The sequence below is a fragment of the Mustela nigripes genome, chromosome 3, assembly GCF_022355385.1.
Source record: "Mustela nigripes isolate SB6536 chromosome 3, MUSNIG.SB6536, whole genome shotgun sequence".
In the NCBI taxonomy this organism is placed as follows: Eukaryota; Metazoa; Chordata; class Mammalia; order Carnivora; family Mustelidae; genus Mustela; species Mustela nigripes.
The window spans coordinates 195,226,680-195,251,075 of record NC_081559.1 but is presented as its reverse complement, the minus strand read 5'-3'; the positions used below and the strand labels follow the sequence as shown (position 1 = coordinate 195,251,075).

The following is a 24,396-nucleotide window of genomic DNA, read 5'->3' as shown; positions in this document are numbered from 1 at the left end:
GGCAGGGCCTGGGGGGGGGGTCCAGTCAGGAGGGTGGGCATGGCAGCACAGGGGCGAGGGGTGGTGGGGAGCACCTGGGCAGTCCCCCTCCTGGGTCCAGCAGGGGCGCAGTGGGCTGTGGAGGGCGCTGAGCAGGCTGGGGAGGGACAGAAGGCCCAGCAGCCAGCCAGGTAAAAGGGGGCCCTGCGGGGTCCCCGGGATTCGTCACAGCATCTGCAAAAGCTACAGACACAGCCACCGCGCGTCGAGTGAGCACAGCCCGCAGATTCGTTCGTTCTGGAGGCAAGGCTGGTTCAGAGGCGAACCCCAGCCGGCAGCAGCACCAGGACAGGAGGGGAGAGAAGAGACGAGCGACACTCTACGGGGCGACACCACCCGGCCCCGTGCGACGGCCCCCGTGTCGGCCAGCCACACACAGCCTGTGCGGGTGGGCCTGCCCACACCAGCAGCTGGACCACACCCCGCAGGACAGCGAAGGACACGCTGGCCCCCTCGAGTCTTGAGAGCTCCCCCTGAGAAGGGCAAAGGGGCTGGGGGTCAGGCGGAGGGCACGGCCCGAGGGAAGGCCAGGAGGGCGGGAGCAGAAAGGTGGTGACCCAGGCTGCCGGGGAAGCGCAGGAAATGCCCCCCGGGGAAGGCAGACCCTGGCGGGCCCCCATTCTCAGAATCACTGCAGGGCAGCGGCGGGGAGGGGCAGGTCTTTGCAACCGCAGATCGAGGGGTGTCACAGAATCAAGCACAAGAGGAGGAAACAGAAACTCCCCAGAACCCCCAACAGGGGCAGGAGAGGCCACATGGAGTGACAAGTGAGACAGCAGTGCCTGGGCCCCTGAGGTCACCGAGAGTTTGGGGAGCGTCTGCCCAGAGACAGCCGCCACCCTGGCGTCCTGGGTACCCCGACCCGCACTCCCTACCTGGTGTCACCCCGCTGACACGGTCCTTCAGGGTTGAAGCCCCTGATGACACCCACGCCACTTCGAAGGAAACGCCCAAGTCCCCTCGCCCCTGTGGGCCCCACCACCGGCTGCTGTCCCCCCACACCCCTCCTCGCTCTGCTCTGGCCTCACCCGCCCTCCTGTTGTCCTGACGACGTGCCATGTACGGTCTCGCCTCCAGTCCTTTGCCCTTGCCGTGCCCTGGGCCAGGCGCTCTCTGTCCCCAGAGCATCCTGTCCTGTCGCCAGGCCTTGGCCTCCCCTCTGGGACTCCCTCCTGGCTCCACCTGCCCGTCCCAACCCCACCTCCTCGAAGGCCCCGTCCGTCACCGGCTCACAGACACTGGGCTCCGGGTGGACGCCATCCACGGTTGTGCTCTGGGGCCAAGGGAGCTCGTAGAGAAAAAAGCTCATGGCAGGCAAGACCACAAAGTTGGCCACAGCAACCTGGCAGGGACCCTGGGGCCAGGCGCCCACAAATCATAGCACCAGCAACCGAGAGGCTCTCAGCCATCAAGGAGCCCTGCCCAAGCAGATCGCCCCACACATCTAGAATCTTCTACCCTTGATGCAGGGGCCAGGCAGAGCCCCTGCAGAAGGGGAGGTAAGTGGAGAGCCCCACCTTGCCCTGCACCGTCAACAGAGTGTGCTGTACCCAGGAAGGAACAGCATGGAGAGCTGAGGCCAGCCCCGTCCCCAGGCCAGCCTCCCCAGGTTCTGGACTCCTGGCCCAGCGCCCCCTCCTCCCAGTAGCCGTCCAAGCTTCTCCCACTGTAAGGGCCTCTCAGCAGGCCCCAGGACCCCGGCCCCCACCTCCGCAGCCTCCCTCAGGCCTGGGCACACACGCCGCAAACCATCTTTTATACACTTTTTAGTACCTCGGCACACGGGAGGGGGTGAGGCCAGCAACGCTCAGACCCGGGGGCAGCCCGGGCTCTACAAACCGGCTGCCCACACCGGAGGGCAGCTGTGGGGCTAGGTCACAGACTAGTGGGCCTGGTGTGCAGGAGGCACTCGGGAACAGCCGGTGACCCTCCTGGGACAGGCCCACGACCGCCTGTCCTCAGCGCACGGGTGCTGCTGGAACATCCCGCCTCGCCCAGGACCGGCTGACGGCCACGCCTCCCCGCCGTGGTGCTCCTGGAGCCCAGAGCCCGCCCAGAGACCCGGTTCTCACGCTCACTTCCTCACGGGAAGGGAAGGGTCGGGGAGACGCTCACCCTGCCTGCAAGACCCCAGGACAGAGCCTGCCGACGCAGAGGGGGAGGGGGGGGCGGGGGCGGGGGGGAACGCAGTGAGAGCGCAGGGGAGACAGGAAGAAACCAGGCGGGGGTGCCCCTTGCTCCCCATGGCAGGCCAGGCAGGGCCACCGGACCCCCAGCCCACCAGGCTCCTCCTGAAGGCGGGAGGCCGGGCGGGCACAAGGCGGCCAAGGGCCCACTGGGGTCAGCGTCCTTCCTCAGGCTGGGCAGGCCCAGCTGGCAGTGGCCGTGGGAACTGTCCCCAGGCCCAGCCAGCCACACTCAGGCCAGGCAGTGGGCACGTCCCAAGGGGCGGAAGCCCAGACCCTGATCCTGCTGGAGGCATGTCCAGACCTGCCGGCTGACCCAAGGGTCTCGAAGGGGAGGGTGAGGAGAACAGGGTCTCGGGCCGCCCCCACCACTACAGTCACCATCCAGCCCCCAGACCCTGCCCACCCTTCTGCTTCCCCTCCCAACAGCCACCCCCTTAGCCACGCTCCCAGAGGCCACAGCCTCCACCTGCACCCCGCACCCCTGTCTCCTGGGTTAGGGGCCCCTCCTGCGGCTCCCTCCACCCCACCCCTCCCCAACCAGCTCAGAGCCCGCCCCAGGACTGAGGCTGGGACTTCGTGGGCCACAGCCATGCTGGGCCTCATCTCCGGCCCGTGGAGGGGGAAGGGTAGCAAACAGGCTGGACGGACAGACGGACACACTTGATAGACAGCTCCACCCGCACGCCAGCCCACGTGCCGCAGGGGGCCTGGGAGCCCCCAGCTCCGCCCCAGTCCATCCCTGCCCCCTACACTCCACCGGGGACCCCCGGCCACTGGCTGTCCTCACAGGCCTGGGGGCCCCTCGGGACGGCCCTTCCGGTGACTTCCTGCCAGGGAGGCTGGGGGAGGGAAGCACGGCCTCCAGCTGGCTTCCTGCGGCTGCCCGGCCGTGGGAACACCCCAGCCGCCGAGGTCTAGGAAGAGCGGTGCGGGGGCGGGGGAGGCTGGTCACCCATCAGCAGGGCACGCACTGTGCGCCTCGGGCTGCCCGGACCCACTGCCCGTCTTACGTTTCCCAACATCCCCACGAAAGGGGTTCCTACCCCCGTTTACAGAGGGGGAAACTGAGGCACGGGTGGGTGAGTTCCACCAAAGGCCTGAGGCAGGACCTCCTCTCTGCCCCTGTCAGGCTCTCACCCCACCGCGGAGTGGGGGGCGGCAGGCCATCCCAGCCACGCCTCAGAGCTAAGGAAAAGCCAGAGAGGGGAGCGCAAGCTGGTGGCTGTGCCGGAATGGGGTCCGCTCCCCACGCCCCCCACACACAAGGAGCTCCGCGTCTGTAAATGAGGGACCGACAGTCCTGGCTCCACGCCACTCTGCAAGGACCACACAAGCCCCGCCAAGGCCACCTTCCCTCCCAGCACACCTCCCACACTGCTGCCCTGAGCAGGGTCCTCCAACCCACACACGCAGCCCCCACCTGGGGAAGCGGCTGGCTGTGAGGAGGCCCCAGAGTGTGGCTGACGACGCAGCTGCCCCAGCGACTTGGCTAACTCCGGCCCGAGCCCCTCCCTCCTACTGTGATGCCCGCATCCTTCATGCCCCGGGCCAGATGCTGCCTCCTCCCAGAAGCTCACCTGGACTTCTACCTACCTACCTTCTATCTACCACAGCCTCAGACTCGGAGGGTCACACGCTCTAGGAAAGCCGCTGCTGTCCTGCTCACCCACACTCCCAGGGTCAGGGCCACCTCTCTCTGCCATCACCCATTCCCCACCAGGGGCCAGTGCAGGCCTGGGCAGCCCCTCACAGGGCACAGGGAGGCGGAAGTGAGGCCAGGCCAGTAGCTTCCAGCCGACATCACAGCCGCCGAGATGGAGGTGATGGGCGTGGGCGCTGACTAACATGCTCGGGTCCATCCAGACCCAGAGACCTGGGTCCATGGGGACCATCAGGAAAGCGGCCCGTTTCAAGTGAGATGCAGAGCGGTCAGCTCCCACGAAGTCAAGCTGAGATGCCCAGGAGCTCGGAGCCCACCGCCATCAGAGATTGCCTGGGCTGTGTGGGTTTTTATACGGAACATCACAACATCTGGATTAAATCACAATGATGCAGTCAGGGACCTGTTCGAGCGTCACCCCTCCCCAGACGTGAGCCCCAGGGCAGGTGGTGCTATCTCGGCCCACTCCGCCCAGGCGCCGAGAGCCCAGCATGCCAGCTGAAGAAGCCAAGGCACCAACAGCCGCGCTTCCCCAGGTCCCAGGCCCCTGGCGAGGGCGAGCGGAGAGCCGGGCGAGACCCAGTCGCACAGAGCAGACGCGGGGCAGGAAGCAGCAGCAAGGCTCGGGCGGCTGGAGCTTCCCCACCAAGGCCTGACCTCCCATCCAGTCTGCTGCAAGGTCCACAGTGTGCTCCAAGCACCCCATTCTCCAGACAAGAACACTGAGGCTCAAGAAGCCCAGAGGCAGGCGCGGGTCACCAGAGAGACCAGCAGAGCTGGGACCAGGGCTCTGGGCTCCTCCAAACCATGCGGAGGGGAGGAGAGGACAGCGAGACGACCGTGGAGCGCCCCAGGCACCCCCAGACAGCCCCTGAGTTCCACGCGGCCATTCCCAGCAGACGGGCCACTGGGCAGCCAGCCAGAGAGCAGCCCGAGAGGAGCGGCGCGGCTGAGCACGGCAGGGAGATGAAAGCAGGGAGATGTTTGCTTTGGCAGGCCCTGGTCTGGGCCAGAGCGTGAGGAGGGAGCTGGGGTCCCCACACCAGCAGATGATGGGGGGCACCATCAGGAGCGCCCTCTGGGGGCGGGGCGACACAGAAGAGGTCAAGCCCACCACGTGTAGCCACGGGGCAGGGATGGGACAGGCAGGCAGCGGGGGAACCCGGGGCGGGTGGCCGGAGGGGAATCCTCGGCGCCCTCCCGCACCTCTTCCGGGAAGCCTGAGTCACAAGAGGGGCCGCCGGGCCAGGAGAGCGGCTGGGAGCACCAGTCCCCATGGGAAGGGGACAGGGCAGGGCCGCCTGCCTGTCAGCCCGCCTCCACCGGCTGGGCCAGCCCCGGCTTTGGGGTCTCTGCGGCCACAGAGGCCGTGGGAACGGGCTCCTGCCGCTCCCGGGAAGGGCTGTGGGGACGGTGGAGCTGGAGAAGGCAGATCGGAGCCCCCCTGTCTGCGGAAACTGAGAGCCCTAAGGAGAACCAGAACTGGCCCGAAGCCCGTGACCTGTCCTGGACTACGTGTGCTCCGGTAGCCATGCCTGGACACTGCGGAGGCCTGCGGCAGCACGTCTCCTGACATCCTGGGCTCAGAGCCCCATCCCAGCACATCAGTGCCCCGCTAAGCACTCAAGACCCCAGACTCCCTACGGTGGGAGCCGTCCTCCCGATGCTCCCACTTCTGGGACCATATCCCAGGGAAGTCGGACCCTCGAGGCTCCGCTCCACCCCACCACCCCTGCTCTAGAACACTCCGCGGCTCCCCCGAACCTGAGCGAGGCCAGTTCCCTACCTTCCGTCTGCCCACACCAGCAACAGTGCCTGCTCGGGGCACCAGACGTCCTGAGGGACACGTGTGCTGCCCCCCAAAGAGCACCTAGGGACCCGGGGTGATGACCCACTGACAGACCCTGATCGGGTCCAGCCCTCATGTGTTGGGAGACTATGGCACTGACGCCCACCCCAAGGGTCACCCAGAAGGAGAGTGGGGCCCTGAAGCCAACTTCCCAGCCCAGCCCCTCCCCCAGCAGACACTTCCTGAGCATGGGACGCAGGCCCTCCCCGCTGCTGGCTTGTGGTGACGTTCCACGGTCCTGCCTCCATGCAAGACCCCACCGCGCTCAGGCCAGGCAACCAGGACGAGCACCGTAATGGCGGCGGCCAGAAGACCCAGGACAGAGGGGTCGGCAGTGTTGGAGGCCTGGGGACCTCCCGCGGGAGATGGGCCTGGCGGGCGTAGGTCTGACAGCTGACACCGGCCCTTCCTGGGTCCCCCTCCCCACCACCTGCCAGCCCTCACCCCTATCCAATGTCTTCCTAGCACATCTGCGAGCGTCACCCTGCGCGGGTGACCTCCAGCTTGGGCAGTCCGGCTCACAGCCTCTCGGGGCCAGGCTCACAGTAGGCTCCCCAGTTTGCTGGCCCAGGGAGACAGGAAGGCCTGACTGGCTGCTTTGACCCGGATCCCAAACCACCCGGGGACCCTAAAGGTGCCGGCCCTGTGGAGGGGCACCCCCGGGTAATGAGATCCTGCCCCCCACGGGTGAGGTGATGAGAACCCTCCTACCCCTGACAAGAAGACCCAGGGTCCAGGTGGGAAGGAGGGAAGTGGTGTTCCCCACACACCTTCTGACTGCCAGGGTGCGGTCCACCCACATGACTGACCCCACACCTCCTTGCTCCCATTCTACAGATGCAGAAACTGAGGGCCGAGGCAATGGTTCCTGGGAAGAAACTAAATCCAGGCCCTCCTGATTAGCTCCGCCTTCTCTGTTGTACCTGCGGGCCCTGGGAAAAGCCCCGAGGGGCAGTACAGCATAGCGGGGACTCCAGGGAGCAGGTGACAGCAGCAAGGGAGGCCGGGTGGAGGCAAGATGCCAGGCAGCTGGTGGGGAGGCCATCCCAGACGGAGGGCACAGGCTAGGGCCGGGCAGCGGGGAGAAGCCCCGGTGCACTGTGTGGTGACTGCCTACAGTGAGGTTTGGAGCCTCTGGGTAACGGCAAGTTCAAGGTTTCTGGGAAACCATCAGCCATCGCTGGAACCACAGCCCCAGCCGCTCCCGGCTCTGCCCCTCCAGCCAAACGCTGCCTGGACATGCCCGTGCCCTTTCTCCTTGACCTCTTGCTCGGGTCCACCAGCCAGTGAGGCACAGTGTCCCCATCTGGATGTGAGCCCCCAAGGCCCCTAGCACAGGCCTGTGTGCTGCCAGTGCACCCCACTGGGGAGCAGGGCGGGCTCACAGCAGCTTGGCCAAGGCCGATGGTGCGCACCTCTTCCCAGCCACGTGGGCAGGAAGTCAAGCTGGCACGCAGGAGACAGAGGAGACTCGCTGGGGCCCCCAGCCCCATCCCGGAGGTCAGGGAAGGTGTCCCGGAGGACAGCAAGGGCAAGGAGGGGCCGGCAAGCCAAGGAGACAGCCTGGAGGCCCCATCTGCTCACCACCGGCATCGTCCTCCACCACCCTGAGCACTCGGACAGGGGCACACGCCCTGCCCTGTCCCCCTCCAGCCAGTGGAGTCCTGAGGCTCACCCCCGACACCCACCCGATCCCAGCACGGGGCCTGGCACAGAGTAAGTGCACAGAGTAATTACGGGGTGCAGTGGTCGTCCTAGGGACACTTGAGGGGCAGCCTCTCTCCCTGAAGAGCGGCCGGGAGGGGGGGCCGTGGAGACCCACCCATGCCGGCCTCAGGCCCAGACTCAGCCTCTCCCGTTGCCTCCTTACAGCAGCCTGCAGGGTGGGCCAAACAGCACCCACTTCACAGATGGGCAAACCAAGGCCCTGGTTAGATCTGCAGGGGAAATGGACCTGACTCCACCGCACTGGGCCTCAGTCTCCTCATCTGAGAAATGGGGTTAATAACCTCACGGGAGGACATGAGGTCATGAGGACATGCACGGAGCTCTGAAGAGGCCGCTGGGCAAGAAGAGCACAGGTCCCCTCCACGGACCCCATCTGGTCCCCACCCCCGGGCTGCTCTGGTCCGAACCCATTATCAGGTGCGGAGCTGACCACAGAGCCCGCAGGCCAGGAGACGAGGCGCAGGGCCTGGCGAAGAGGCTGGGGTGGCCACGGGCACTGTGACCTGCTGGCCTGGACCCCCTGCCACCCTCAGGCCCGCTCTCCCAGAGCCAACGGGCCAGGCGCCGGCCTGAGAGGTCACCACACCACACAGGGGCTGCGCTCTGCCGGCTCGCAGCTGGCCACACCGCCGGTCCCAGCCGCAGCTGCCCAGCCGAGCCCCAGGCGCGCGCGCGGAGCCACCTGTGAAATCCCTGCGACACTGGCGCCAGGCTGCCGGCGCGGCTCCGCAGCGGGGCCAGGGCTCGGGGAGGCACTGCCAGGCTACCAGCCCCGGCAAGGGTCTGGGCCGGGCCGCAGAGCTCAGCCTCCGGGAACATGGGCTGGGGACGTCGGCTGCCCTCCCCGTCCTACCGCAGGACAGGGAAACCCCTGGGGTTCTGAGAAGACCAGGTCCCCCGGGACCACGCCGATGAGGAAGCAGAGTAGGGACCGGGGCCGCACCAGAACCCCGAGCCGCAACTTCGGGAGGACGACCTGCGGACGGGGTCACGCGCCCCCCCAGACACGGGAGCCAGCTCAGCTCTTCCGGCCGGGGTCGTCCCGCTGCACGCCCCCGGGGAAGGGGGGAACGACGGGCTGGGCCCCGAGCCCGGCCTCCAGCGCCCTGCACGTGGCCGCGCCCAGGCCCGCGTTCCCGCAGCAGCAGCAGCAGCGGCGGCCAAGCCAGGCCGCGGGGTCCCGGGACGCGCCCAGCGCAAGAGGCGGCCGCGCTCCGCCTGCGCGCCCACGGCCCCACGCGCCCGCGCCGCGCGCCCACGCCGAGCGCGCGCCGAGGAGACTGACCTGGCGGTCCCGGCGCCGGCTCGACGGGCGGAGGCAGGGGGCGCGCGTGCACGTGGGCCGGCGCGCGCAAGCGCGACCCCGGCCCCGGGAGCGCGGGCCGCGCCGTCGGGTCACGTGGGCGGCGCGGCCCAATGGGAACGCTCCCCACGCTGCAGTCGCGCGCGCGCGCGCGCGCCCGGGAGGCCCCGCCCAGACGGAAAGGGGCGTGGCCATGGGGGCGGTCCGGGGTCTGACCTTGGCCCCTGGCGGGGGCAGGCTACCAAAGGCTGGGAGTGCGGATGTACTGCGGCTCCTTTGAGCCCCCGGGGGAGGATGGACGGGCAGTGTGGACGGAGGGGGAGGGGTCCCGAGCTCGGGAGAGGTCCGGAGGCCAACAGTTTTACGAAACTTAAGGTGCCTCGACTTACCCACTTGTCCATGGGGCTGAGCCCCAGATCCGTGGGAGGGGTTTCCGGAAGGATGGGGCCTGCACAGCAGTCACCCAGTGGCCGCACTGGGGTCTCATGTACGGGGGGCCTCTGGAAGTGAGCTCCTAGAGGTGGTCATCAGGGCCACGGGGACCTCACGCACTCCAGGGCAGGCGCCCACACAGAGGTGCCTGAGAGAAGTGAGGCCCAACTCTTCCCTGTCTCCCTGTGCCACGTGGGCTGGGCCATTTCAGCCACCAGCCAGCCCCCGGGGAGACTTTTGAGATGCCCCTTGGGGACTGGTAAGGGGGTCTCCTTCTGGATCAGCACTTCCTAGGGGGCTCGTGGCTAGGCACGAGGCCAGAGAGGTAGGCACAGAAGCAAGTCTCAAGTCTCCCGCCACACCAGTCCATGGGTGCCCCCTGCCCTCGGCCCAGCCAAATGCCCAGCCTCTCCTCCCCCAGCCAGGTGGAAGCTTGCTCTGGGACCACCTCTGGGGGAGGCTGCTCTCCCCCAGCCGCCCACCCTCAGCAGCCACAGGGACCCCTGGAAGGCAGGTGATGGCTGAGCAAGGGACAGACAGGTTCACACTCCAGGCCTGAATTCCAGGCTCCAGAATCCCCCCTGGAATCGGGAAGCTCCGAATGCAGGAGATCCCCACCAACCCCCCCACCCCAAGCAGTGGAGAGGAGGCCCCCCTCAGAGATGGATTAGGGGGAAGACAGACTGTGCAGGGGCCCACGGGGTGGGCAGGATTAGCAGATTAGCTCGGAGGAGGACAAAGATGAGGTCAGTGCTAAGTGGATTTCCAGAAAGCAGCCTCCAGCCCAGCAGGCTTGGCCCCAGAAGCAGCAGGGCCACAAGGAGGGGACGAGCGCCAGCCATGTGGGCCGCAGGTGCTCCGCGGACACTGGCCTCCGCGTGTGAGCCTCCCCCGGCGGGCTCTGTTGCTTAACCTCTCCTAGCCTTGGTTTCCTTATCCAGAGAGTGGGGCCACAGCGATCGCTCCCACCTCAGAGGAGACGACCGGCCTGGTTAGTGCCAGGTTAGCTCTGTCCGGTCCTGAGCAGGTGCTCAGTAAACGTTCTTAGGACTGTCCTTTGAGGGCCATCCTCAAAGAGCACGTGGTTCAAAGTCGAGGCAGGGAAAAGCGGAAGTTCTATGCAGGTACGAGGTATAGGCGTGGAGCAAGAGAAGGGCCTCGGGAACGAAGGGCCTCGGGTGGCCGCGCCACACCCTCTGCCCCTGCCGTTTCAGCCCCAGGGGCCCATTCTGAGCGCACCCCGACAGCACCTGACCCCCGGCAGGCACCGAGCCTTGAAGGCGTTAGCACCCCGGGACAGGCCTCGCCAGTGGGCACACACCCCAGCCTCCGGTCTGCGACAAGTCTTCAAAGCGGCACCTGAACACTTCTCAGAAGGCCCTGGGCATCACCCCAAATACACGTCCTGCACCCCAAGGCCCCACTGCAGGCTGCCACCAGGGCATACGAGGGAGCCGCCATGAGCTGAACAGGAAGAGGAAGCCAGACTTGGGGAGCACAGGCTTGTGGGCCAGGGAGCAGTGAGAGCTGTGCTTGTTTCTCTCGTTCCCGATTTCCGGTAACACACCCATGTTACTTATGTGACGACAGATTTTCTTTGGGCGCTGGTTAACTAGGCTGCGAGGCAAGTCAGCTCGGACCGGCAGTCCGACCCACCAGTCGCCACCGGGCCTTTCTCGGGGGCAGGCGGGGGGTGTCAGGAGCTCCTAGTAGCTGGGCATCCCTGGGGTCTCAGGTGGCCCCGGCCCCTCCCCTCCAGGTTGAGCGATCCCGGGGAGCAAGGTTTCTCGTTTATCATCGAGCCTCTAGAGTCACACATGCCCATCTCCCGTAGGTCGCACAGGCCAGCCCCAAGTCAGTGCAGGAAGGGCAGGGCCGCTGAGCAGGCAGGAAAGGCAGGAGGAGCTCAGGCCCTGGGACAGCAGCCGGAAGCACCCGGGAGCACCCACCAGGTCTGGGAATCAGGAAGGGTGTGTCCTGGGCGTCAGAATTTCAAGGAGGTTCTGCACACCAAGCAGATGTCTGCCCATTGAGTCCAGAGGAGTGCTCCAGTGTGTGTGCAAAGGCCTCCCCGACGACAGCCACAGCCGGGTGTGTCCCCCACCCAACCCTGCGGGCCTGGGCCCATCTGAGCCTGCACCTGGTGACTTCCAGTTCCGTACCTAGAGCCCCTGGGAACTCCGGGCCGTGCCCATATCCCAGACTGCACACGCACGTCCTCCACCCAGGATGGTGCAGCAGAGATCGTCAGAGGCTGGAGGAACCCCTCGGCGAGGGCTGCCACCAGTGAGCGGGCCCAGACACCCAGAGTGCCCACGATCCCGATGCCCCCCAGGGCAACAGGACTGAGGGTGGTATCGCTGGGACCCAGCACGCCTCACGCACGCCCTCTGGTGGTGTCTGTGGGAAGAGCAAGCAGCGCAGGTGTGAAACCTGGAGGGTCGTTAACACTTCCTGGCAACAGTGGGTCCAGGCCGGGGAACCTGGATGGAACTGGGGGTCCCTAACCACCCCCACCCATGGGACAGGGCCCGCACGAGCCCAGGGACTGTGGAGGCCACCGCCAGGCCTGCCCAAGCTAGAAGACACCATCCTCCCAATTTGTGTGTGTGTGTGTCTGTCTTCTCCACAGGGCCTGGGGTCCGCTCACCGCCCAGGTCGCCTGCATGCCCAGCGGCAGCCACTCAGGGACCCGAGGAGAGGGCCGCACCCCCCGCCCCCCCCCCCCCCCGGGGAGATGCAGAGACCCCCGGAGCTGTGGCGGGTGGCGGCCACCAGAGGGCAGCATGGTTTGCCAGAGCCCCAGCTCCGGAGGCCCCGCGGGAGAGGGGAACCCCACGACTCGTCACACCCAGCACCTCACACCGCCTTGGGTTGCTGACCCTCTACCCCCCGCAGCAGACTTTGCAGCAAGGCCAAGCCCGCATTCCCAGGAAGCTGCCACGGCTGCGGATGAGGCCTAATGAAGTAGTGAGTTCCCCGTCACAGGAGTGTCCAAATATTCAACAGCAAACCCGAGCTCATGAGTTTGCATGCTGCCCCACCACTTACCAGGAGAGCCCACATGGACATCGGGTATGGTTCCCTGGCCTGGAAGAGTGCCCACCACCCCCAGGGCACACACCATCCCCACCACCCCACCACCCCCAGGGCACACACCCAAGTGGCCCTAGTCTCCCCCTCCCTGTCTGCAGGCTCTGCGGGTAAGCCTCGGGCCCCACCCTCCAGGCAGACAGACACTCGGGGTCCGGGCGACACTAGCGTGGGGGCTTGCGGGATGCTGCAGGCCCCCAAGGCGGGCAGGGCCGCCCAGACAGGGGAATGGTGCCTACGGAGGAAGGTAGAAAGGCAGAAATGCAAGGCACATCGGGACCACGTAGGCACCACCAGGATCGGGGCATGCGGCGAGTCATTGCATCCCGGTGGCAGAGGGCCTCGGACGCCATGCGGACATGCACAGCCTTCACTCTGCGTGCACAGGGTGTCCTCCAAGGGCGCAGGCCATGGCTTATTAGCTGGGGCTCTGGGGTTGCGGCTGGTAGTTACTGAGTACCCAGCGCCGGCATACTGAAGACACATTCAGGGGGCACCCCATGAGAGAGGGGGAACAAAGATAGGGCAGTGGCCCAAGGTAGTGAAGAACCAGGCGAGTTCAGGATGGGAGGCGAGGGTGGGGGACTCCCACAGTTGCCTAGGACTTAGAGGAAAACTCAAGAGTGGACCCTACTCTTGGTGAGGTGGTGAGCATCTTGTTCTTGGAGGTAAGCAACTCCTGCTGGGCGCCCCTCCAGCTTCAACAGTGGAGAGATGCCCCTGCTGGAGAGGAGGCCAGCCTACTGTCCTGGGCACTGAAGCATTGAAACTGCTCTTGGGGATTTTCTTCAGAATGGGTTTACAGGGAAGAGGGGCCCGGCCATGCCCAGTCCCACCCCGCCTCTGCCCAAACACAGCATTGTACAGCTGAGCACCTGCTAAGTCCAGGCTTGTGCCGGTCCCCTCGCAGGGTCAGGAAGGAGACCATGACAGGAGGAGCCGGGAGCGCGGTGGGCACAACTGAGGGTAAGCGTGTCTGGTCCCTCCGTGCAAGACATGGCTGAGCCTCTGACAGCTTCATTGCATACACCCCCAGTTCTGTGGGAGAAGATGCATGGCAGAAACAACTGTGTACAAGAGCCCCCCCATCCGAGTACAGAACCTCCGATCAGCATACAGAATCCCCCGATCAGAGTATAGAACCCCTGATCAGCGTACAGAATCCCATCAGAGTACAGAACCCCCCATCAGAGTACAGAATCCCCGATCAGCGTACAGAATCCCCCATCAGAGTACAGAATCCTCGCTCAGAGTACAGAATCCCCTTCAATTAAACTTTCTCATTGGTACCAGCATGCAGGAAGAAACCCAGCAGGTACGGGGTCAGAGCTCTGCAGGGCCTCAAGCGTGCATGGAGTGGGGTGGGGGGTCCTTCCCATCAGGCCCAGGAAGAGACAAGCCCGATTCCTAATACCAAAGGGAAGGATGGCGGGGGGGCGGGGGACGGGCTAGGTAACTAGCTCGTGCTCTCTCTCTCTCCCTCTCTCCCTCTCTCCCTCTCTCTGGGCCTGCCCTCCATACCGGTGCGGATGCGAGCGGATGACCTGCCTGGGCAGCCAGAGGAAGTGAAGCGAGGCCACCACCCACCACCACAGATGACGGGGACCGCGGGTGACAGAGCCAGCGGGGAGGCGCCCAGGTGTAGCCATGTCCCCAAACCTGGAAGCAGGACGCCAACCAAACCTGCCCACGCGTGCACCGGGGGCGGTGGTGCGGAAGCCCCCTGGGGTGGGTCCCTGAGGGAAGGAGCCGCAAAGGCCACGTGTCCCTCCCGAGCAGAAGCCCCTTGGCTCGGACGCGGCGGGCAGGGACCAGCCTGGAAGCAGGGTGCTGAGCGTGAGAGGTCAGACACGAAGGACCGTGCTCGCAGGACAGAGTCCCGTGCAACGTGCACAACAGGCGACCTCACGGACCCAGAGCGCGGATGAGTGCTGGCCCGGCCTCAAGGGTCGTTCTGGGTGATGGACATGCTCTGGGATTTTGTAAGCTGGTGGCTCCGCCGGGCCGCGCCCTGTGAAATGGGTCATTTCATGCTCCTCAGTGTCTCCTGAACAAAAACAGGGCAAGGGGAGGCAGAGGGCGTGGGAGCCCCTGGCAGGTGCCGCTCTGTGTGGCTCCTCCCTCCCAGGCTCAGGGTCACCATCCTGCACCCCGACACTCAGCATGACCGCGCCCCAGACGTCAGCCCTTGGGACGAAGCAGGCGCCCCAGGCCGTCCCGAGCGCTCCCCCCCTGCACACAGCACAGGTGAGCCTCAGGGAGGCCGTGGGCAAGACAGCGCAGCAAGGCCCCCCACGCAGATGGGTCCCCGTGTGTTCAGGGACCGTCAGAGCCAGCGTGGGTGGACCGAGGCTGCAGTGCAAGACCCCCACCCGTGGGGCCAGCGGACCGCCAGGAAGCGCAGGCTGCCCTGTAGAGGGCTGGCAGCCCCTAGGGGCCTCAAGAAGGGACCAGCGTGGCTGGATTCAAGCTCCAGGGACCCCTGGATTCGAGCTCTGTAGGCCACCTAGGGGGAAGGGGCACTTCCAGGAACAAGGGAAAGAAACCAGGAGCCGGCTGGCTTCCCGGGAGGGAAGTTCTGATCTCGTGTGTCGGGAAGCACAAAGGCAGGGTGAGCTCCAGGCACAGGCCCCCCGGGCTCTGGCTGTGCTTCTCGGACATGCTTTCTCCTCGTCCTCCGTGGTTTCCCTCGTGGTCACAAAAAGGCTACGAGGTTACGCAGGGACGGGAGAGCGCACAGAACCCACAAGGCTGCCTCTGGCAGCATCTCCTTGGCCTAAATCAGGCTAGACTTGCCCACCCTGAACCCACGTTGGCTGGGGGTGGGGAGGGGCCACACCCCTGCTTGGACAGCACTGCCCAGGCTTCCCCCTGCTGCTGATACCTTTCCCTCCACCACCTACCCGTTTCCTCCTCCTCAGTCTTCACATCAACCAGTTCAGATGTCACCTCCTCTGAGAAGCCTTCCTGGGTTCCTCCTCTGGGAGGGGTGGGAACTTGGAAGCCTGGGGCCACGTTTCAGGTCTGTCTCTGGTCTGCAGGGTCCCCTCTGAGCCTCCGGGGAAATAATCTGGGGACTCACCTGTGAAAAGCGGACAGTGACAGGGCTGGGGACAGTGCAGCCTGAGACCCCTGTGCAGGAGGGTGCCCTGAAATCCCCCCATGGTCCCCACCCTCTCTCTGGTCAGAATAAACTCAGAGGCCTTCCTCCCACACCTGGAGTTTCCGCGGACACTGTAAACACATGGAGTTAGCAGGAGTGTCAGCCGCCCTAAACAAAGCCGCTTGCCGGAGACGAGGTGCAGACCACGGCGGAGGCTCGGGCTACAAGGACCCAAGCAGGATTTAAACAGGATTTGATTTACAGAGGGGAAAAAGAATTATCTACAGGGCCCAGGACGTAGTAAAGTCCATTTGTTTTGAAGGGATTGGAGGGATGAAGGATGGAGGGAGGAGGGGGAGGGGAGAGGGGGGAGGGGTGGGGGAGAGGGGGAGGCAAAGAGGTGATGCCCACCTAGGACTAATGTCCGGCAGTAACTAAGTGTTAGCCGGGTTCGACGTTGCAAGCAGGGACCTAAGAGGCCGACACCCCAGTGTCCACACTGACCAGCATCCCAGTGCCCTGGCAGGAACCGAGGTCAGCCCAGTGGCAGTCGCTCCTTGGCTACAGAATCACCGGGGAGGTTTGGGTTTAAATGCTGGTTCCCAAGCTTTTGCCCAGACCACTTGAATTTGCCTCTCCAGGATCCAGGCATAAGCATCGGATGGAAGCTTCCCGGGGGATTCTGATACACACCCATGCATTCAGGCCCACACGGCCATGAGGTGGACCCCAAAACACGTCTGCTTTCTCACTCGCTCCTCACTGCGGCACCAGGTATTACCGTCCTCATCATACAGTTGAGGGGAAACTGAGGCACGGAGATGCTAAATGACTCACAGCGGAAAGGACGCAGCAGGGCCAGGATTTGGATCGGAATCTGTCTTCCTGAATGTCCCCCTCGCCTCGTCTGAGGCCCCACCGCAGTCTCTCCAGCCACCCGGGGACCAGACTAGAAACAGAAATTGGCCCCAGAAGGAGGAGGGCCCAGGGAGTGGGGGCAGAGCGGTACCCTGGAGCAGCGGTCAGCCCGTCTGGGCTCTGACGTCCCAACTCTGTGGGACAGCATGGCGGTCCCTTTGGACAAAACACTCTGATGTCTGAACTTGGGGGCTGTAGGGCCGCTGCCCCTGGGGGATGGGGTGGGGGTCCGTTGCAGTACCCTAGTCCTGGTGTGGGGTCTCCAAGGGCCTGTCTTCCGGGGCCTCCTAAGTCAGCACAGAAGGGCTATTCCTGAATCAGGCCAGGGCCCAGCCCTGCTGGGAGTGACCGTCACTCCCCCACGCTCCTTCCAGGCACCCTCTGGGCTCCCCCCCCCCCCCCCCACCCCCCATGGGCAGCACAAGAGTTCCTCCTCGTTAGCGGTCCCGGCACGGTGGAGCTCACAGGGGCCAGCCGAGGGAGCTGTGCCGGACCCGCCCTCCCGATCGCCGGGCCCGCTGTCCCCATCACCACCACGCCCACCGGTGTCCACACATCCGCTGACCGATCTCCCAGCCAGATCCAAGGCTCCTGGGCCCAGGGAAGGGGACGGAGGGCAGCGACAGGATGCGAGGCTCGTTTCCAGAGAGCGGACGGGGGGGCCGGAGCCCCAGTCCTCACCGGCAGCCTCACCCTTGTTGTCTCACGGACTGGCCCCAGTTGGTCAGGTGTGGAAGGGAACCAGTTTGCTGGCCCTGAAAAGGCACCGTGACCAGGGACAGCCCTCCCGACAGCCTGCAAACAGGACTTGGCCCCACCCTGTCTCTCACTCGGCCTCAGGCTTCAACCCTGTCCAGCCCTCCTGCCCCCCCTGAACACCTTCCGGGCCTAGCCTCTGGCCTCCGGCCGGTCCCAGATGCCAGCAGCATCATGGGAAGAAAGAGGACAGCTTGGGAAGGGCCTCAGGTAGGACGTCTGGCACCTCCCTGTTCCCCACAGAAAGAGAAGCCTCCCTGGGGCAGAGGCAGGGCAAGGCACGGAGGTCACGGGGCCTGTTGTGATGCGTGAGATCCTCTCTAAAGAGGCGCCCGGGTCAGATGCGCAGGTGATACGTGCCCAGACTGGGGGCCCTGACCGCTGACTCCCCCCCGAGAATAAGCCCTAGTCACACACTGAGCCTTGATCCTGGCTACATGCTAAACCCTGATCACACATTGAGTCCCATCCTGGTCACACAGGCCTTGGTCATCACTGAGCCTTGACCCGAGTCACACACGGAGCCCTGCCCCTGCCCCACACCTGACCCCCCACACACGGGGACCCTCGAGTTTGGCAGGGCTGAGGGACATCATTCCCTACGCCAGGAGAGCAAGCTGAGGTCCCGGGGCAGGAAGCCGTGCCCCTAGCTGCCCCTCGCTGCCACGGCAGGTCCAGTGCCAAACTGGGACCTGAGTTCGGGTCTTGAACACTGAGTCTGGCCCTGGCGCCCTCTTACCAAAGCTTTTGAGGACCTGACCAGGGCCCTGGAGGGGCCACAGGGGAGAGTGCACAGTCTCTTGTGGGTAAGTGACCTGGGGCCAGGGTGTGGAGAGGGCCTGTCCCTACCATTGACAGAGGGTGACGCCTGGCAGGGGCCGATGGCCAACCTCCCCAGGAGGTCTCTGGGGCAACAGGCCAACAGAACAGGATGATTTGGGGGGGGGCCGGTACTTCCTTAGTAGTGAATGACCCCACCCTGCACCCCATCAGCAAGGCTGCAGATCCTGGCCCTGTGGGGAGCAGGCATCCCCACCCCCAGCACGGACCCCCCCCCCCCAAATGCAGCTCACTTCTCTATAAAATGCAGGACACAGCCAGACCCACAGCCGCTTCCGTGAACCTCTCGGGGCTCGTGCATTTCTGGTTGATTTTTCAAAGACAATAAATACTGTCAAACATCCCCACGGGGCTGAGCGGTCCCCCCACCCCACTCCGCACTCCCCCGTCAAACACATTGACCATCCCAACGCGAGAAGTCATCCTAGAGATTCCAAAGAGCATCAGCCTGGCTCCAGGCCGCGGATGTGAGGGAAGGCTTCCTGTCAGACCACCCGCTCCCTCTCCCATCTCAGAGGAGCGTGGACTTCAGCATCCCAGGGCGGGGGCGGGGATCCGGCCTGCACCTCAGCCCAGGCTGCCCCGCTGGGCAGTGCCCGCCCGCTCCCTGACACTCCACGCCCGCCAACCCAGAGAACTGGCACCAGTTTTCTGGAAAGCCACCGTCCTGGCCAACAGAAATAGCATCGCTGCCCATTCCCACCAGCTGCCCGCCCCTCAGGGCAGTGGGCAGAGTGGACCGGACAGGGGTCCGCCCAGGCTCCTGTCACCTCCCCCCCCTCCCCATGCCTCATCAGCTGCAGGAGGGGCTTTATGCAGAGACATGGGGACTCACGCGTCCCCAGTGCCTGGTTCAGATCCTGGCTCCGCCTCCCGCGAGCTGGGTGGTCCCTGCCCTCTCTGAGACTTTGTTCCGCCGGCTGGATGACTGGACGTCCCACCTGCTCTGTGCCCTTCAACCACCAAGAGGGGGCTGCCTGGCCCTTCAGAAGGGAGGCCAGGAGAGCAACAGAGAGAGAAGACAAAGCTGCAGCAGGAGAGGATGTGGCTAGATACTAGGAAGAACTTCCCGCTCATAAGAGAGGTATATATCTCCCAGGGAGCTTTCTGGGGAATTCTGTAAAAGCAAGAGGAGCCCGGTGCCTGCGATGGGGCCCTGGTAGCCTGAAGCCCCGCCCTTCTTCCCACATCTTCTAAACGAGTGCCCAGCTGGATCTATTGAGCTCCTCCTGTAGACCCGCACAAGTGCTGAGCGTCGCGGAGGGAGAAACAAGTAAAATCCGGGCCCTGCCTGGGAGGAGTTGAACAATCAGTTAGAACCCGACTGGGGTTGGGCGCCTGGGTGGCTCAGTGGGTTAAGCCACTGCCTTCGGCTCAGGTCATGATCTCGGGGTCCTGGGATCGAGTCCCACATCGGGCTCAGCAGGGAGCCTGCTTCCCTCTATCTCCCTCTCTGCCTGCCTCTCCGTCTGCTTGTGATCTCTCTCTGTCAAATAAATAAATAAAATCTTTAAAAAAAAAAAAAAAAAAGAACCCGACTGGGCAAGTGAGGCAGGCCCGTAGTGCCCTCGGGACACTGGCCGAGAGAAGGAGGTAGGCGGAGCTCGGGGAGGACGAGGCCTTGTGGGTGGACTTGGATCTAGAAAGAAGTGGGAAAGCATTCTCAAGTGGAGAAGAGTTGGGGTCAAAGTGTGGAGGTCAGAAGGGACTCGGCCTCGCCAGGGGGTGAGGAAATGGCCCAGGGTCTGACTTTCTGTCTGCAGGTGCCAGTGGAGCTGGTAACCCGAGGCTCTTAGAAGTGATGACAACTTAGAAGTTTGGAGTCACAGAATCTTAGAACCAGTGACATTGAGAGCCTGGGGACTCCGTGTCCCACACCTCAGAGTTCACGAGTCCTCCTGCCCCCCAGGGCCGATGTCCATGCGGCAGCTCTGGGCCGTGACCATCCGGGCTCTGTTCCGGCCACTTACAGTGATGGGGAGCTCACTACCTTCCAGGGGGGAAGGTGGACAGGGCTGTCTGAGAACCACGGCAGCTGCAGCGCCCCTGCACGGACACCACCCCCTCGCGGTTCCTGCTCCCACAGCTGCACCAGCGAGGCAGCTCGGGTCCATAGAGCCTGAACGCCCAGGGCCGCCCCACAGAGACCGGCTGACCACGCAGACATACACAGACGCGGCAGTTCCGGTCCCACGGGGCCGTCCAGAGGCCAGGAAGAGCTGGAATAGAAAGCAGGTCCTGAGGCCCTGCGGGGGCCACGGCCGGCTCCTGGCCTGGGCTGACCAGTGTGGCTCTGCTGAGCGAGCCACAGCCCTGCCCGGCCCCGGGGGAATGGGAATCCTGGCCCTGGGCCTCCAGAACCTGGGGAATCCAGCTGCCCGAGGAAAGGGGCGTGGATCTATCTACAAGCCCCCTCAGACCTAGCACTGTCTGCGCTGGGGTAGTGCCTTCTTTCCCGGGCCTGGGGTGGGCTCCCAAAGCTTCTGAGCGAAGGCTCTGCCAGCCCTACCCAGCCCCATCCCCTCCTAGCTTGTCACCCTGGGCAGGGGACTTCACGGTTCCTCTCTGGCCAGCCAGGATAGGACAAGGGTGCTCCCCACCGAGGGCTGTTTGGTGGACACCGGAAATGCTTTGGGACAGCATGCGCCCGGCACCTGACGACCGCTCCATAAATGGGTCCGCTGCTGAGCGACCGACCCCTGGACCACTGTTTCCAGACCGCAGGTCATGCCCAGCGGGGGGGCCACGGAGCTGGGTCACGACTGCCACCGTGCTGCCTAGCAGCGCCGCCTTCCAGAACCTCCCACCGCGTGCCCAGAGCTCAGGAGGCTGTGGGGAAGGCCCAGGGGCTCAGGCCTCTTTCCACCTCTCCCTGGAGCCCGCATCATCCAACAGCCCCTGCCCCAGACACACGGAAAGGCTCTGCCTCCTCCTTGTCCCCAGGGTATAGAGGCCCTCAAGGCGGTGCAACCAGCACCAGACCTCCCAGTCCCCATCCCGAGTCCTCGGGAGCACCGGGAGAGCGCCGGGGAGGCGGTGTAGAGGGACCGGAGTGGCCCCCCAGCCCGCATCCTAGCTCCATTGTCCTCCCTGCCCCGGGGGGCACCGGCCATTCTCCCAGCGGGTCCTGGATGGGCTCTGTGGCCCAGGGCTGGTGACAGGTAAGGGGGTAGGTCCTGGGCGGGGGGAGGAGGAGCACCTGTCCAGACTATGGGGAGGCTCAGAGGGGGCTGCAGCTGCATCTGAGCTTGGGAAGCAGAGCCCACTCCTGCCCTTGGTTCGCTCGCCTACAAGGTAAGGCCAACTTCGTCCTCAAGTCCGGCAGAGCCCGGGGTGAATCCTGGGAGGGACTGCGGGGCCAACGAGGAGCTCCTGCCCCTCGGGCAGGCTGGGTCGGGAGGTCGGGCCCAGGACAGACTCGATGCCGCCCGAGACATCTCTTCTTCTCCTCCACCCAAGACCAGGGTCGGGCTGGGTGCCCGGGCGGGCCGGCACGCGCTCCCAAGGGGACTGGTCGTTAACCAAAAGGCTAGACAGGGCGTGCGTGCACGTCTGTGTGTCACACATGCGTGTCCGTGCATGCAAGGGGGCTGGAGCAGGGCAGGCTGCCGTGTATGTGCCCAGTAGGGGCTGGGTGACTCCCCCACCAAGTCCTCCTGGATTGCACCCACCCCTCTGAGACCCGGGGCTCCACCTCAGCCTTCTCACAGATGAGCCCAGCACCTCTGTACTTCCTTGCAGTTCCTCAAGGGATCCTTCCCTTTGTTCCGCAGGGCCTCAGGAGTCCTGCCGGCACCACACACCCACCCTGTGTCCCACCGAGAACCAGGGCCACAGTCTCACTGAACTCATGAAGAAGGCTGTTCTCATGGTCCCAGACACCGGGCTTAATGGGAGGTTGAACAACCCTGGCCTGGTCTCTTGGGTGGCCTGAGGGCCCAAGAGTCTGAGGGCCACTGGAAGCCCAAGCCCATACCCGCCCCCTGCATCTGCAGTGACCCGTTCGCTGTGTGGCTTTGCATGGGTCTCTATCCCTCTCTAGACTTCAATTTCTCCCCCTGTAAAAAGGAGAAGTGGGACAAGATGAGGTCCAAGGGGCTCGTGGATGACGGATGGGGCCCAGAGAGTGGTCCAAGGAGCTGGGGGGGGGGGACCAGGGGTGGTGGTCCCAGTAGTCACCCTGGGACGGGTCTAGGGCTTCGGGGTGCAGCCCCATGATAATTATGCACCGGTCCTTGTTAAGTGCCCAGACACCTCTCCAGGAGGCGGGTTGCGGCCGAGTTCTAGCTGTGCAGCCTGAACTAGGTCCCTCCTTTCCAGAACGTCCCCCAGCCCACCCCGTCCTCACCCTCTTCGAGAACTGCCCACCTGAGCCTCACTCCCCTCCAGAGGGCCTTGTGTCTCTGGCTCTTCCACTCTGTGGGCTAAAGCTGTGGGCTTTCGGTGAGTCTCCATCCCCGGCCTGTTTCCCTGCACCTGCTGGGGATGAGCCTCCCTGGGGCACAGCAGGGCGAGGCCCTTCCTGAAACAAAGGGGACCTGGCCTGCAGGCCCCGTTGTCCCCACTTTCTGGGGAGATACCTAGGGCCAGAGAGCGTAAGAGAATGGTCCAGCCGGGCTTGAGCCCACGGCTGCCCAAGGGCTTCCCATTCTTAATCTCCCAACACACCCTCCTCGGACACTGGGGGTCGCCTTTTCCCAACAAAGAGAAAGACCCCAGCCACCCTGCCCTCCCCGTGGAGGACTAGCATCTGCCTGGGGCTCCAGAGCACAGAAGGGACATGTGGCCGTGGGACCCTTCGGAGGGCCCTGAGAGGCCTCTCTCCCAGCCCCTGCCATCACCCGTCTTCTCCAGGTGATCCCCGGGGATCGCCCCGTACGGCTGCTAGCAGTTAGCGTCCTCCCTGGAGCCGACCTGCGTCCCCGACCCTGGCAGGCTGCAGGCCACGCGGCCAGAGCCCCAGCTCTGCTTACACTGTCGAGTGGCACCAAGACAAGGACCACTCGGAAGGATGAATGAGGTCTGGAGCCGCAGGCACCAAGCAAGTGACAGGACCTGCCTGGCTGTCACCAAGTGTCCCCTGTCCACTCAGCGGCTTGGTGGCTCTTTGTGGCTGAATCCCTCAGAAGGTCAGACTCCAGCAGTGACAGGACACGCTGTGCATCGCGAGCGTCACTGTGAGTCCTGGGGACTGGGGACAGAGCTCGAGAACTCCATGGCTCCCACGGCAAGAGTGAGGGCTCCCCCCCAGGAGGGGCAGCCCCACCCTGACCTAGCCACAGACAGCCCGGCCTGACCCAGCCTGTGGAGGTGACAGGGTGAAATCATTAGTGCTGCGGGCTCGGGGAGGGTCACCCTGAGCCTCGTGGGCTCCAGCGCCTTCCCCCACCACCCCAAGACCCCTGGGTCCTCCAGAGAGGAGCCTCCCTAGGGTGAGGGGCTCTGGAAGCCGCCCCATGCTGTCGCCCTGCTCCCTAGGCAGTCGGCCAGCCTTTGTTTTGTCCTAGAGGATCTCCCCAAGATTTCTTTGGGAACCAGCCTGTGTGTGCCGGGCGGCCCGGGCGGCCCGTGACTCAGCGGCCGTCTCCAGCTCATAAACTCTGAGCCTCCCCGGCTCAGCCCTTGGGCCCCCGCCCACATCCTGGCCGCCTCCAGGCTGCCCCGCAGGGAAACAACACTGAGTCGTCACTCCTTCCGCCAGATCCTGGGTGCCCTGCGTTGCCAGCCGGGAGCCAGCGCCGGCCTGGGGCCGCAGTGGGCCAGAGACACCTTCCCGTTCCTGGGTCTCTGTTTCCCCTTCTGAGACAGACAGCGCAGTATTCGGAGGAGACAATCAATGGTAACCTGTGGGCTCGGACCTGTATTAGCCGGGAAGCTGCTCCAGGGACCACCCTGCCCCCAGAATCTTCCATGGCTCCCACTGCCCTCAGAGTCCAGCCTATTCCCACAGGGCAGCTAAAACCCCCTGCGGAAGGGCTCAGTTCCCTCCCCCTTCACCACTCCCGGGAGACGATGGGCAGCGCCCACAGACCAGATGGCTCCCTCCCCCTGCCCTCCCTCCCCCAGCCGGCTGCCGATGCCCACCTTCTGCGCTGCCCCTCCCCAGCCGGCTGTTGGTTGTTGGTTGTCCCTCCCCAGACTGAGCTCTTGGGGGCCAGGGGCCTCGTCTCGGGCAACGTCCCTGTTCCCAGTGCCCAGCACGGGCCAGCTCAGTAGTGCTGGGTGGAGGGCGCCGGGTGATTCCATCGCGGGAGTGAGGAGCCACGCAGGGACAGGAGCCCAGAGAGGGCAGAGGAGTCCTGACCCTGAGCCCTCCCTGCCCCGCCCCCACGGCAGCCACCCTCGGCCAACCTTCAGCCTGGCAAAAGCCCGACTGGCCCAGGCTGCCCAGCCCAGGCTGCCCACGAGCCACCACCCAGGCAGGCTGTCTGTCTGGGGAGGGGTGTCCCTCCCAGCCCCACCACCCCCATCAGGCCGGTTACTAAG

The 24,396-nt window shown here is 65.0% G+C and overlaps 1 protein-coding gene and 1 long non-coding RNA gene across 2 annotated transcripts in view; both read right to left on the bottom strand.

Moving 5' to 3' along the window:
- Positions 1 to 8,825, bottom strand: part of PTP4A3 (protein tyrosine phosphatase 4A3) — a 31,362-nt gene extending 22,537 nt beyond the window's left edge. Inside the window, exon 1 of the mRNA XM_059395238.1 lies at positions 8,751 to 8,825. The gene's annotated coding sequence lies outside the window, so the exon portion shown is untranslated. The remainder of the gene's footprint in view (positions 1 to 8,750) is intronic.
- A 2,598-nt stretch (positions 8,826 to 11,423) lies between these two features.
- On the bottom strand, positions 11,424 to 15,355 carry LOC132013299 (uncharacterized). The gene is made up of 4 exons (XR_009402985.1): positions 15,197 to 15,355; positions 14,207 to 14,304; positions 13,169 to 13,331; positions 11,424 to 11,600 (listed from the first exon to the last, which is right to left on the bottom strand). It is a non-coding gene; the product is annotated as an uncharacterized LOC132013299 (long non-coding RNA).
- Positions 15,356 to 24,396: the final 9,041 nt, after the last annotated feature.